This window comes from Procambarus clarkii, chromosome 70 (genome assembly GCF_040958095.1).
Source record: "Procambarus clarkii isolate CNS0578487 chromosome 70, FALCON_Pclarkii_2.0, whole genome shotgun sequence".
In the NCBI taxonomy this organism is placed as follows: Eukaryota; Metazoa; Arthropoda; class Malacostraca; order Decapoda; family Cambaridae; genus Procambarus; species Procambarus clarkii.
This window is the reverse complement of record NC_091219.1, coordinates 15,934,960-15,947,998: the sequence shown is the minus strand read 5'-3', so window position 1 is coordinate 15,947,998 and position 13,039 is coordinate 15,934,960. Positions and strand designations below refer to the sequence as shown.

Genomic DNA, 13,039 nt, shown 5'->3' with positions numbered 1-13,039 from the left:
AATATTATTCTTCAATATTGAAGAATATTCTTCAATATTGAAGAATATTCTTCAATATTGAAGAATATTCTTCAATATTGAATATTATTCTTCAATATTGAATATTATTCTTCAATATTGAAGAATATTCTTCAATATTGAAGAATAATATTCTTCAATATTGAAGAATAATATTCAATATTGAAGAATAATATTCAATATTGAAGAATATTCTTCAATATTGAAGAATATTCTTCAATATTGAATATTATTCTTCAATATTGAAGAATATTCTTCAATATTGAATATTATTCTTCAATATTGAATATTAAAGAATAATATTCAATATTGAAGAATAATATTCAATATTGAAGAATATTCTTCAATATTGAATATTATTCTTCAATATTGAATATTATTCTTCAATATTGAAGAATATTCTTCAATATTGAAGAATAATATTCAATATTGAAGAATAATATTCAATATTGAAGAATAATATTCAATATTGAATATTATTCTTCAATATTGAAGAATATTCTTCAATATTGAAGAATAATATTGAATATTATTCTTCAATATTGAATATTATTCTTCAATATTGAAGAATATTCTTCAATATTGAAGAATATTCTTCAATATTGAAGAATATTCTTCAATATTGAAGAATAATATTCAATATTGAATATTATTCTTCAATATTGAAGAATATTCTTCAATATTGAATATTAATCTTCAATATTGAAGAATATTCTTCAATATTGAAGAATATTCTTCAATATTGAATATTATTCTTCAATATTGAATATTATTCTTCAATATTGAATATTATTCTTCAATATTGAAGAATATTCTTCAATATTGAAGAATATTCTTCAATATTGAATATTATTCTTCAATATTGAATATTATTCTTCAATATTGAATATTATTCTTCAATATTGAAGAATATTCTTCAATATTGAAGAATATTCTTCAATATTGAATATTATTCTTCAATATTGAATATTATTCTTCAATATTGAAGAATATTCTTCAATATTGAAGAATAATATTCTTCAATATTGAAGAATAATATTCAATATTGAAGAATAATATTCAATATTGAAGAATATTCTTCAATATTGAAGAATATTCTTCAATATTGAAGAATATTCTTCAATATTGAAGAATAATATTCAATATTGAATATTATTCTTCAATATTGAATATTATTCTTCAATATTGAAGAATATTCTTCAATATTGAAGAATAATATTCAATATTGAAGAATAATATTCAATATTGAAGAATATTCTTCAATATTGAAGAATATTCTTCAATATTGAAGAATAATATTCAATATTGAAGAATAATATTCAATATTGAAGAATAATATTCAATATTGAAGAATATTCTTCAATATTGAAGAATATTCTTCAATATTGAAGAATAATATTCAATATTGAATATTATTCTTCAATATTGAAGAATATTCTTCAATATTGAAGAATAATATTCAATATTGAAGAATAATATTCAATATTATTCTTCAATATTGAAGAATAATCTTCAATATTGAAGAATAATATTCAATATTGAAGAATAATATTCAATATTGAAGAATATTCTTCAATATTGAAGAATATTCTTCAATATTGAAGAATAATATTCAATATTGAATATTATTCTTCAATATTGAAGAATATTCTTCAATATTGAAGAAGAATATTCAATATTGAAGAATAATATTCAATATTATTGTTCAATATTGAAGAATATTCTTCAATATTGAATATTATTCTTCAATATTGAAGAATAATATTCAATATTGAAGAATAATATTGAATATTATTCTTCAATATTGAAGAATATTCTTCAATATTGAAGAATATTCTTCAATATTGAATATTATTCTTCAATATTGAATATTATTCTTCAATATTGCATATTATTCTTCAATATTGAAGAATATTCTTCAATATTGAAGAATAATATTCTTCAATATTGAAGAATAATATTCAATATTGAAGAATAATATTCAATATTGAAGAATAATATTCAATATTGAAGAATAATATTCAATATTGAAGAATATTCTTCAATATTGAAGAATATTCTTCAATATTGAAGAATATTCTTCAATATTGAAGAATATTCTTCAATATTGAAGAATATTCTTCAATATTGAAGAATATTCTTCAATATTGAAGAATATTCTTCAATATTGAAGAATAATATTCAATATTGAATATTATTCTTCAATATTGAAGAATATTCTTCAATATTGAAGAATATTCTTCAATATTGAAGAATATTCTTCAATATTGAAGAATAATATTCTTCAATATTGAAGAATATTCTTCAATATTGAAGAATAATATTCTTCAATATTGAATAATATTCTTCAATATTGAAGAATATTCTTCAATATTGAAGAATAATATTCAATATTGAATATTATTCTTCAATATTGAAGAATAATATTCTTCAATATTGAAGAATAATATTCAATATTGAAGAATAATATTCAATATTGAAGAATAATATTCAATATTGAAGAATATTCTTCAATATTGAAGAATATTCTTCAATATTGAAGAATATTCTTCAATATTGAAGAATAATATTCAATATTGAATATTATTCTTCAATATTGAATATTATTCTTCAATATTGAAGAATATTCTTCAATATTGAAGAATAATATTCAATATTGAAGAATAATATTCAATATTGAAGAATATTCTTCAATATTGAAGAATATTCTTCAATATTGAAGAATAATATTCAATATTGAAGAATAATATTCAATATTGAAGAATAATATTCAATATTGAAGAATATTCTTCAATATTGAAGAATATTCTTCAATATTGAAGAATAATATTCAATATTGAAGAATAATATTCAATATTGAAGAATAATATTCAATATTGAAGAATATTCTTCAATATTGAAGAATAATATTCAATATTGAAGAATAATATTCAATATTGAATATTATTCTTCAATATTGAAGAATATTCTTCAATATTGAAGAATAATATTCAATATTGAAGAATAATATTCAATATTGAAGAATAATATTCAATATTGAAGAATATTCTTCAATATTGAAGAATATTCTTCAATATTGAAGAATAATATTCAATATTGAATATTATTCTTCAATATTGAAGAATATTCTTCAATATTGAAGAAGATTATTCAATATTGAAGAATAATATTCAATATTATTGTTCAATATTGAAGAATATTCTTCAATATTGAATATTATTCTTCAATATTGAAGAATATTCTTCAATATTGAAGAATATTCTTCAATATTGAAGAATATTCTTCAATATTGAAGAATAATATTGAATATTATTCTTCAATATTGAATATTATTCTTCAATATTGAAGAATATTCTTCAATATTGAAGAATAATATTCAATATTGAAGAATAATATTCAATATTGAAGAATAATATTCAATATTGAAGAATATTCTTCAATATTGAAGAATAATATTCAATATTGAAGAATATTCTTCAATATTGAAGAATAATATTCAATATTGAAGAATATTCTTCAATATTGAAGAATAATATTGAATATTATTCTTCAATATTGAAGAATATTCTTCAATATTGAAGAATATTCTTCAATATTGAAGAATATTCTTCAATATTGAAGAATATTCTTCAATATTGAATATTATTCTTCAATATTGAATATTATTCGTCAATATTGAAGAATATTCTTCAATATTGAAGAATATTCTTCAATATTGAAGAATATTCTTCAATATTGAAGAATAATATTCAATATTGAAGAATAATATTCAATATTGAAGAATATTCTTCAATATTGAAGAATATTCTTCAATATTGAAGAATAATATTCAATATTGAAGAATATTCTTCAATATTGAATATTAGTCTTCAATATTGAAGAATATTCTTCAATATTGAAGAATAATATTCAATATTGAAGAATAATATTCAATATTGAAGAATATTCTTCAATATTGAAGAATATTCTTCAATATTGAAGAATAATATTCAATATTGAATATTATTCTTCAATATTGAAGAATAATATTCAATATTGAAGAATATTCTTCAATATTGAAGAATATTCTTCAATATTGAAGAATAATATTCAATATTGAATATTATTCTTCAATATTGAAGAATATTCTTCAATATTGAAGAAGAATATTCAATATTGAAGAATAATATTCAATATTGAATATTATTCTTCAATATTGAAGAATATTCTTCAATATTGAAGAATATTCTTCAATATTGAAGAATAATATTCAATATTGAATATTATTCTTCAATATTGAAGAATATTCTTCAATATTGAAGAAGAATATTCAATATTGAAGAATATTATTCAATATTATTCTTCAATATTGAAGAATATTCTTCAATATTGAAGAAGAATATTCAATATTGAAGAATAATATTCAATATTATTGTTCAATATTGAAGAATATTCTTCAATATTGAATATTATTCTTCAATATTGAAGAATATTCTTCAATATTGAAGAATAATATTGAATATTATTCTTCAATATTGAATATTATTCTTCAATATTGAAGAATATTCTTCAATATTGAAGAATAATATTCAATATTGAAGAATAATATTCAATATTGAAGAATAATATTCAATATTGAAGAATATTCTTCAATATTGAAGAATAATATTCAATATTGAAGAATAATATTCAATATTGAAGAATATTCTTCAATATTGAAGAATATTCTTCAATATTGAAGAATAATATTCTTCAATATTGAAGAATAATATTGAATATTATTCTTCAATATTGAAGAATATTCTTCAATATTGAAGAATATTCTTCAATATTGTAGAATATTCTTCAATATTGAAGAATATTCTTCAATATTGAATATTATTCTTCAATATTGAATATTATTCTTCAATATTGAAGAATATTCTTCAATATTGAAGAATATTCTTCAATATTGAAGAATAATATTCTTCAATATTGAAGAATAATATTCAATATTGAAGAATAATATTCAATATTGAAGAATATTCTTCAATATTGAAGAATATTCTTCAATATTGAAGAATAATATTCAATATTGAAGAATATTCTTCAATATTGAATATTATTCTTCAATATTGAATATTAAAGAATAATATTCAATATTGAAGAATAATATTCAATATTGAAGAATATTCTTCAATATTGAAGAATATTCTTCAATATTGAAGAATATTCTTCAATATTGAAGAATAATATTCAATATTGAAGAATAATATTCAATATTGAAGAATATTCTTCAATATTGAAGAATATTCTTCAATATTGAAGAATAATATTCAATATTGAAGAATAATATTCAATATTGAAGAATAATATTCAATATTGAAGAATATTCTTCAATATTGAAGAATATTCTTCAATATTGAAGAATATTCTTCAATATTGAAGAATAATATTCAATATTGAAGAATATTCTTCAATATTGAAGAATATTCTTCAATATTGAATATTATTCTTCAATATTGAAGAATATTCTTCAATATTGAAGAATATTCTTCAATATTGAAGAATAATATTCAATATTGAAGAATAATATTCAATATTGAATATTATTCTTCAATATTGAAGAATATTCTTCAATATTGAAGAATAATATTCAATATTGAAGAATAATATTCAATATTGAAGAATAATATTCAATATTGAAGAATATTCTTCAATATTGAAGAATATTCTTCAATATTGAAGAATAATATTCAATATTGAATATTATTCTTCAATATTGAAGAATATTCTTCAATATTGAAGAAGAATATTCAATATTGAAGAATAATATTCAATATTATTGTTCAATATTGAAGAATATTCTTCAATATTGAATATTATTCTTCAATATTGAAGAATAATATTGAATATTATTCTTCAATATTGAATATTATTCTTCAATATTGAAGAATATTCTTCAATATTGAAGAATAATATTCAATATTGAAGAATAATATTCAATATTGAAGAATATTCTTCAATATTGAAGAAGAATATTCAATATTGAAGAATAATATTCAATATTATTGTTCAATATTGAAGAATATTCTTCAATATTGAAGAATATTCTTCAATATTGAAGAATAATATTGAATATTATTCTTCAATATTGAAGAATATTCTTCAATATTGAAGAATATTCTTCAATATTGAAGAATATTCTTCAATATTGAATATTATTCTTCAATATTGAATATTCTTCAATATTGAAGAAGAATATTCAATATTGAAGAATATTCTTCAATATTGAAGAATAATATACAATATTATTCTTCAATATTGAAGAATATTCTTCAATATTGAAAAATAATATTCAATATTGAATATTATTCTTCAATATTGAAGAATAATATTCAATATTGAAGAATAATATTCAATATTGAAGAATAATATTCAATATTGAAGAATAATATTCAATATTGAAGAATAATATTCAATATTGAAGAATAATATTCAATATTGAAGAATAATATTCAATATTGAAGAATAATATTCAATATTGAAGAATATTCTTCAATATTGAAGAATATTCTTCAATATTGAAGAATATTCTTCAATATTGAAGAATATTCTTCAATATTGAAGAATAATATACAATATTATTCTTCAATATTGAAGAATATTCTTCAATATTGAAAAATAATATTCAATATTGAATATTATTCTTCAATATTGAAGAATAATATTCAATATTGAAGAATAATATTCAATATTGAAGAATAATATTCAATATTGAAGAATAATATTCAATATTGAAGAATAATATTCAATATTGAAGAATAATATTCAATATTGAAGAATAATATTCAATATTGAAGAATAATATTCAATATTGAAGAATAATATTCAATATTGAAGAATATTCTTCAATATTCAAGAATAATATTCAATATTATTGTTCAATATTGAAGAATATTCTTCAATATTGAAGAATATTCTTCAATATTGAAGAATATTCTTCAATATTGAAGAATAATATTCAATATTATTGTTCAATATTGAAGAATATTCTTCAATATTGAATATTATTCTTCAATATTGAATATTATTCTTCAATATTGAATATTATTCTTCAATATTGAATATTATTCTTCAATATTGAATATTATTCTTCAATATTGAATATTATTCTTCAATATTGAATATTATTCTTCAATATTGAAGAATATTCTTCTTCAATATTGAAGAATAATATTCAATATTGAAGAATAATATTCAATATTGAAGAATAATATTCAATATTGAAGAATATTCTTCAATATTCAAGAATAATATTCAATATTATTGTTCAATATTGAAGAATATTCTTCAATATTGAAGAATATTCTTCAATATTGAATATTATTCTTCAATATTGAAGAACACCTATTCAACATTCTTATTCTTCAAAACACATTAGTCATAAATATTCTCCTATATTCATTATTATTACTCTATACTATATTATGTACTTATTTATTATTGTTAATAGTTGTGAAAAATAATATTATTTATTTATTTTATTTTTATTATAATATTGATTTTTCTATATCTAAATTTTACAAATGCATCTGTCTTTGTACAAATACATCATCTCCGAAACGTCTTCAATGATTGAACGTTGTGTGGAATTTGAAGATCAATCAAACAACGATTATATATTACACACATACGTACATGTCACCTCTGACTAAAAACAAGACAAAATACAATATCTTGTTAAAACAATAAACAACCTTCATTTCAAGTATGTTTATTGACACAATATTAATTACCTATAAAACGGATACAGTAGTTTAGGGTTTTTCGACTCACCTCTACTTGCACATCCTCAAAATGCACCACAATTTCTCACTACAAATGATGTTTCATATAGTAACCACACCATATAAATGTTGGACTCTTGGGACAAAAGTCTTGTACCTCCGAGCTATACTGTCATCTAAACAATTTTAAGTCCTACACTACTTATTGATAACTATAGAAACTTCAATATATACACTCGAAAATACATTATCTATTAAACTTCAACTATGTTATTTGACACAAGTTAACAAAATAGTCAAAAATACTCACGAGTACCTTAGGGTATTTCTAACCATTACCCCAAACACAAATTCAATGAGTACAAATACAACAATCATAGATAGTAGTGCATTAACGTAAAAAGTTTATTTTGAGTCTATTATTGTACATCCACCCCGCTACAAGTAAGTAAGTAATTATCAAAAGAAGGCACCAAACCGGGAAGGCTATGTAGCACCATCAAATACGCAAAATAATCAGAGGGCGCTAAATACACCCCGCTACAAGTTATTCCATTAACGCTCAAACATTCTTCTCACTCTACTTTCTTCCATGATTAATAATAAAAGTATCTATGCCGTCACAGTCCGTGTGATACTGTGTTTGCAGACTGTCCCAGAACATCTCGTAACTATTACAACTGAGGAGAAAGCAACACTGTTTCAAACGTATTATTCATATCTATTTTCCATTCTATTTCTCTATACACTTTTACTTCAACGTTGTGTATTGACATGTTGAAACAAATGTTCAACGCTAACACTACTCTAAAGTATTTATTTTTTTCTGAAGTTCACACAAAACGTGCTCACATTGCCCACTTTAGTTTTTAATGCTAAATATTTTTTGTTTCTATTAATATATCTTTTATTATATATTTATTACTATAATTATTACCTATTTGATTCATTAACAATATTGCTCATTACCATGATTTCTATAATTATTGACTAGTGAATAACAAAGTATTATCGAATATTCATTATCAATTACAATTAATACCCACATATATAGGTAGTCAATTAAAGTTGCATTATTTTATTTACACTAATTACAATTCCCATATAAATATGGATTTATTTCTTAGCTATCGGAAACCTTTTCAATTGGGGGGTTCCCAAGGGCCACCGGAAACACCGCCAGGGTCACCCGCGCGGAAACCCAAACCCCGAACGCGTCGGCTGACCGATGTAACTACGATTCTGTGTCGACCTCATGGCTCCAGTAGTCTGTCCTCGGGCTCCATCCATATCCCTTGCTCATCAATGGTGTACCTTGTGCGCCTTCCGTAGTCGCTTCTGGAAATATTAAGGCAGTAAGGGTGCGCAGAAATGCCCATGCACTATAAACGTGCTTTAATTACTTTCGAACAGCAGGGGGACATTTCCGGAAACGAACTGGCCAACTGTCATTAATGGATAAACCCATGGTGATACCATCTGGGAAAACTCTCACAAACGAACAATGCCACAGGGAAAAGGAGTGACTAGAGGGGAAAGGAAGAGAACAATCTCCCCAAGGAACCTAGTCGGTAGCGAACTAACCTAACTACAAAACAAACCGGAAATTTTGCGGGAAAAACACACACAAGTACAATAAAAGGTTAAGGGGGAGGGGGGGGGGGGGAACATTACCGTATCTGGGTCAAGGGAATAACTTATTCCACGAGCAGGGATCTACCAACCAATAATTCATTTAAATTTATTCATTTACATTATTATAAAACAACTTCATTTATTTATATATCCACTATTAATATATCAAATTAAAACCATTATTCAAATATAACAAACACGTCTTAAGGCCCACCCCCAACATGTTTGTTATCCTTATAATGTCATTGTGGACGCAGAGTCCCTTACAGTCATCTCCATTGTATGTTGTCCTCCGAAAGCATGTTACAGATTAATACTTACCCTAACTAAATTCATTTAGGCGTGTTAAGGCATTTTGTATCAGTGTCAATGACCATCTGCGACCACCACTACCCCAACAACTTCAAGATCTGCCCATCTCAGCCAAAATGAAATGCACACCACCAACCATAGGGATCCGTAATTGTAAAACCTCTGCATAAACCAGCGCCTTCGAAGCCACCATATTTACATGAACAATATTATATTATATTCTATATATATACAATCTTTGGACAACACCCACCAGTGGGACTCGAACCCAGAAAGCACAACTACCTTCCAGTAGCTGGCATAACTAGTATGCTTTAACCCACTACGCCATCAGACCTTACAAAAGAAGTAGATAGTTCGAGATATATATCTCAAACATCTCTACCTCCCGAAGGGACCAGATGAGTGAGGGGTCAGTCTGCAATTTTCGTCAAGCCACTGTCAATGTGAGAGAACTCAAGATCTCCCCTAACTAAAGTATAGGCTTATGCAAGTATAGGCTTATATATATATATATATATAAACAACCTAATTAACATCGCCGGCTTAACTCGGCACAAGAAGAACGTGGCTGGAGAGCAGCCCTTAAACCCAGTCAGCTAAGACGCCAGTGGCTATCACAACTTTCCTGGCTACATTGGGCACACAACACCTCCGATAACCAGCGGCCTCGGAGCCCACACTTCTGGATATAACCACCAGCCTGGACCCTGCACATTCTTTCGGCCTACACCGGCCAGACACAACCACTGGAAACGTTTACTGGTACCGGTCAACGAAACTCATTAACTAATGACACCGAGGCAGTACCAAAGTCACAAAAACAAGTATATACGAAACACGCTAGGTAAAATGACATGCACTGAAGCAATGCATAACTAACAATAATTTGATGAAGCAACTATTCATAATATGAGTCAAAGATAAACTTAAAGCGACAGCCATGAGGCCCCAAGGCACCGTCTAGCACATCATAGCTGATTTCAACTTATGCTTCACCTTTGACTTAAGTAAACAAATAAATGTCAAACAAACAAACATGCACCTTGACACTCCAGAAAATTCATTAATAAATTCAGTACATGTATGCAAAATACCATTGAAAACTTAAACCTAGGGGCCGGAGGCCTGTGACACAGCACCCTCTCTAACGACACGCAGTCTAGGCCAGTCCATCCTAGTTCTCTATTATATATTTTACACTTTATTAACTATTCAAAACCAACTGGATATCTATTAACCATCATTTTACATGCTCGACCATTCTGCACTATAAACATTTACAACCAATTCTCATTCTGTCGTACCTTGTATGGAAGAGAAACTTCATCCTTCAACAGCTGGAGGTTGTCCCGAGAGTAACTACACACGATGGTACCAACCTCATCCACGTCGAGGGTCCTCAAGCGTGTCACCTGCGAAAATATATGGTAGTCACGATTCTCAACATTCATATACGATAAACATTCCTTATCACCATTACTATATCAAATACACGAACATCCACTGTTCCAAAAACAACACAGCTTGGGAGCGAACGGGGGTGCCTCATGGGCCAGTTTGGAAATGGGACATGCACTCAGTTATGATTCCGAGAGCCAGTCCACCTTCCAAACACTGGGGGGGGGGGGGGGGGGGGGGGGGGTTTTCAACTAAGCTTATTCTCTTTTCTGGGAGCTGCGAGTGTGTGAGCTGTTCTTCATGTATATTTCACCATCTATACATGAATACCGCGGAGCATTCATATATACACACCAAACCCTTCCACACCTTATGTTCACGTCCACACATTTTCTTTATATTAAATATAGTGTTCCGTCTAGTAAGGCTGGGTCTCATGGCGTCTAATGCTCAAATTACACATTATTTCAGATTTTATATTACATTAACTACTACTTGGGATTTCACTTTTATGAAATACGTAACGAAATTCTTGGAGGAAGATGTCTTGAAATTAACATATCACACTCACCTGCACGTCAAACCCTCTTCAACCAAGGCCACACTGCAGAGTAATTGGTCTCCACAAATGCTCCTTTCACCACAAATAGATACTTCACCATTGCTCTGTTTCGCCCAGCCCGCACCTCTCCACACGGCTCCTCTGCATGAAATATAATGCATCATTTTAACCTTCACAACATTCCTTAAATCCTACAACCATCTATTTATGAATACTCTAGTCCAAACTTCTTACTTTTCTTTTTTTTCTTCCCTCAGAAATCATTTCCTAAAATATATTTTTATAATTCAACTTCTAACAATTTGTATATTACTTTCTGATATGTCTACCAACGTCTAACTCACTTTACATGAGGGGGAAAAACTATAATACATAGCACTCGTCAAAGGTGCAACACATGTTTTGCTATTTTTCTTTTCAATACCATCAAAGCGCAACCATCACAATACCCTTCCCCACACTCACAACACCATGTCGGGTATACCTATAATCCGAAGCTAAACACGTGATTTACAATTCTTCGGGTTTCGTTATCGCGCATAATCATCCTTAATTCCCCCAATAAGCGTCTATGTTACACTTCGGCCTAGACAACATTAACGGGCCCAATAGTTACCTACCAGTAGTAATTGCGGTACCTATATCACAACAGATTGCCTGATAGTCTCGTTTGCCTGGAACATTATGTTCCTAGTACACAATTCTCAATTAACACTACAAAATCAAGTCAACACCATATGCTTCCTGCTACACAATGATAAACAGATCGTGGACCAATACCTGAAGCTCAAGTTACAAAACTGACTTACTGACATGTTTTTCCCCAATTTTGCCTACACTAATGGTGGAGCGCACGCTATCCCGCTCACTACACAATTACACCAATATCAACAACATAACCACCACCAACACACTCCCACGTGTACCGTCGACACCCACCTACAGTAAACATGACAAATACTGTCACGAGGCTCACATCTGGAGTTGAAATTAATCAGCCATTGATCGCAAGGTCAACCTGAACCTTAACATCACCTACACGTATAAATTATATTTTTCAGCTTTATTTTTAGGAGATCTTCGTCCTACGAAGGACCTCGCGCTTATTTCATGCTGTATATTTAACATTATAAACCAATTAACTTAATAAACTCACGTGATAAGTAACTTTTTAATGTTACTATGTACGTCAAACGACTCTGGGTAAATTTATGTCTACGTCCTTCGACGAGGACAGGAACGCTACGTATTGTATTGTAGTATTGTATTGTCCCACCCCTCATACGTCAAATTATGTACCCCATGTAACCAAAACACTTTAAAGTCTTGGGGAGGGAGGGACAACAGCACTTTAAAATTGGAT

At 26.3% G+C, this 13,039-nt stretch overlaps 1 long non-coding RNA gene across 1 annotated transcript; it reads right to left on the bottom strand.

Moving 5' to 3' along the window:
* Positions 1 to 7,737: 7,737 nt before the first annotated feature.
* LOC138356031 (uncharacterized) lies at positions 7,738 to 11,811 on the bottom strand. Its single transcript, XR_011224080.1, has 3 exons — positions 11,686 to 11,811; positions 11,021 to 11,128; positions 7,738 to 9,104 (listed from the first exon to the last, which is right to left on the bottom strand). It is a non-coding gene; the product is annotated as an uncharacterized lncRNA (long non-coding RNA).
* Positions 11,812 to 13,039: the final 1,228 nt, after the last annotated feature.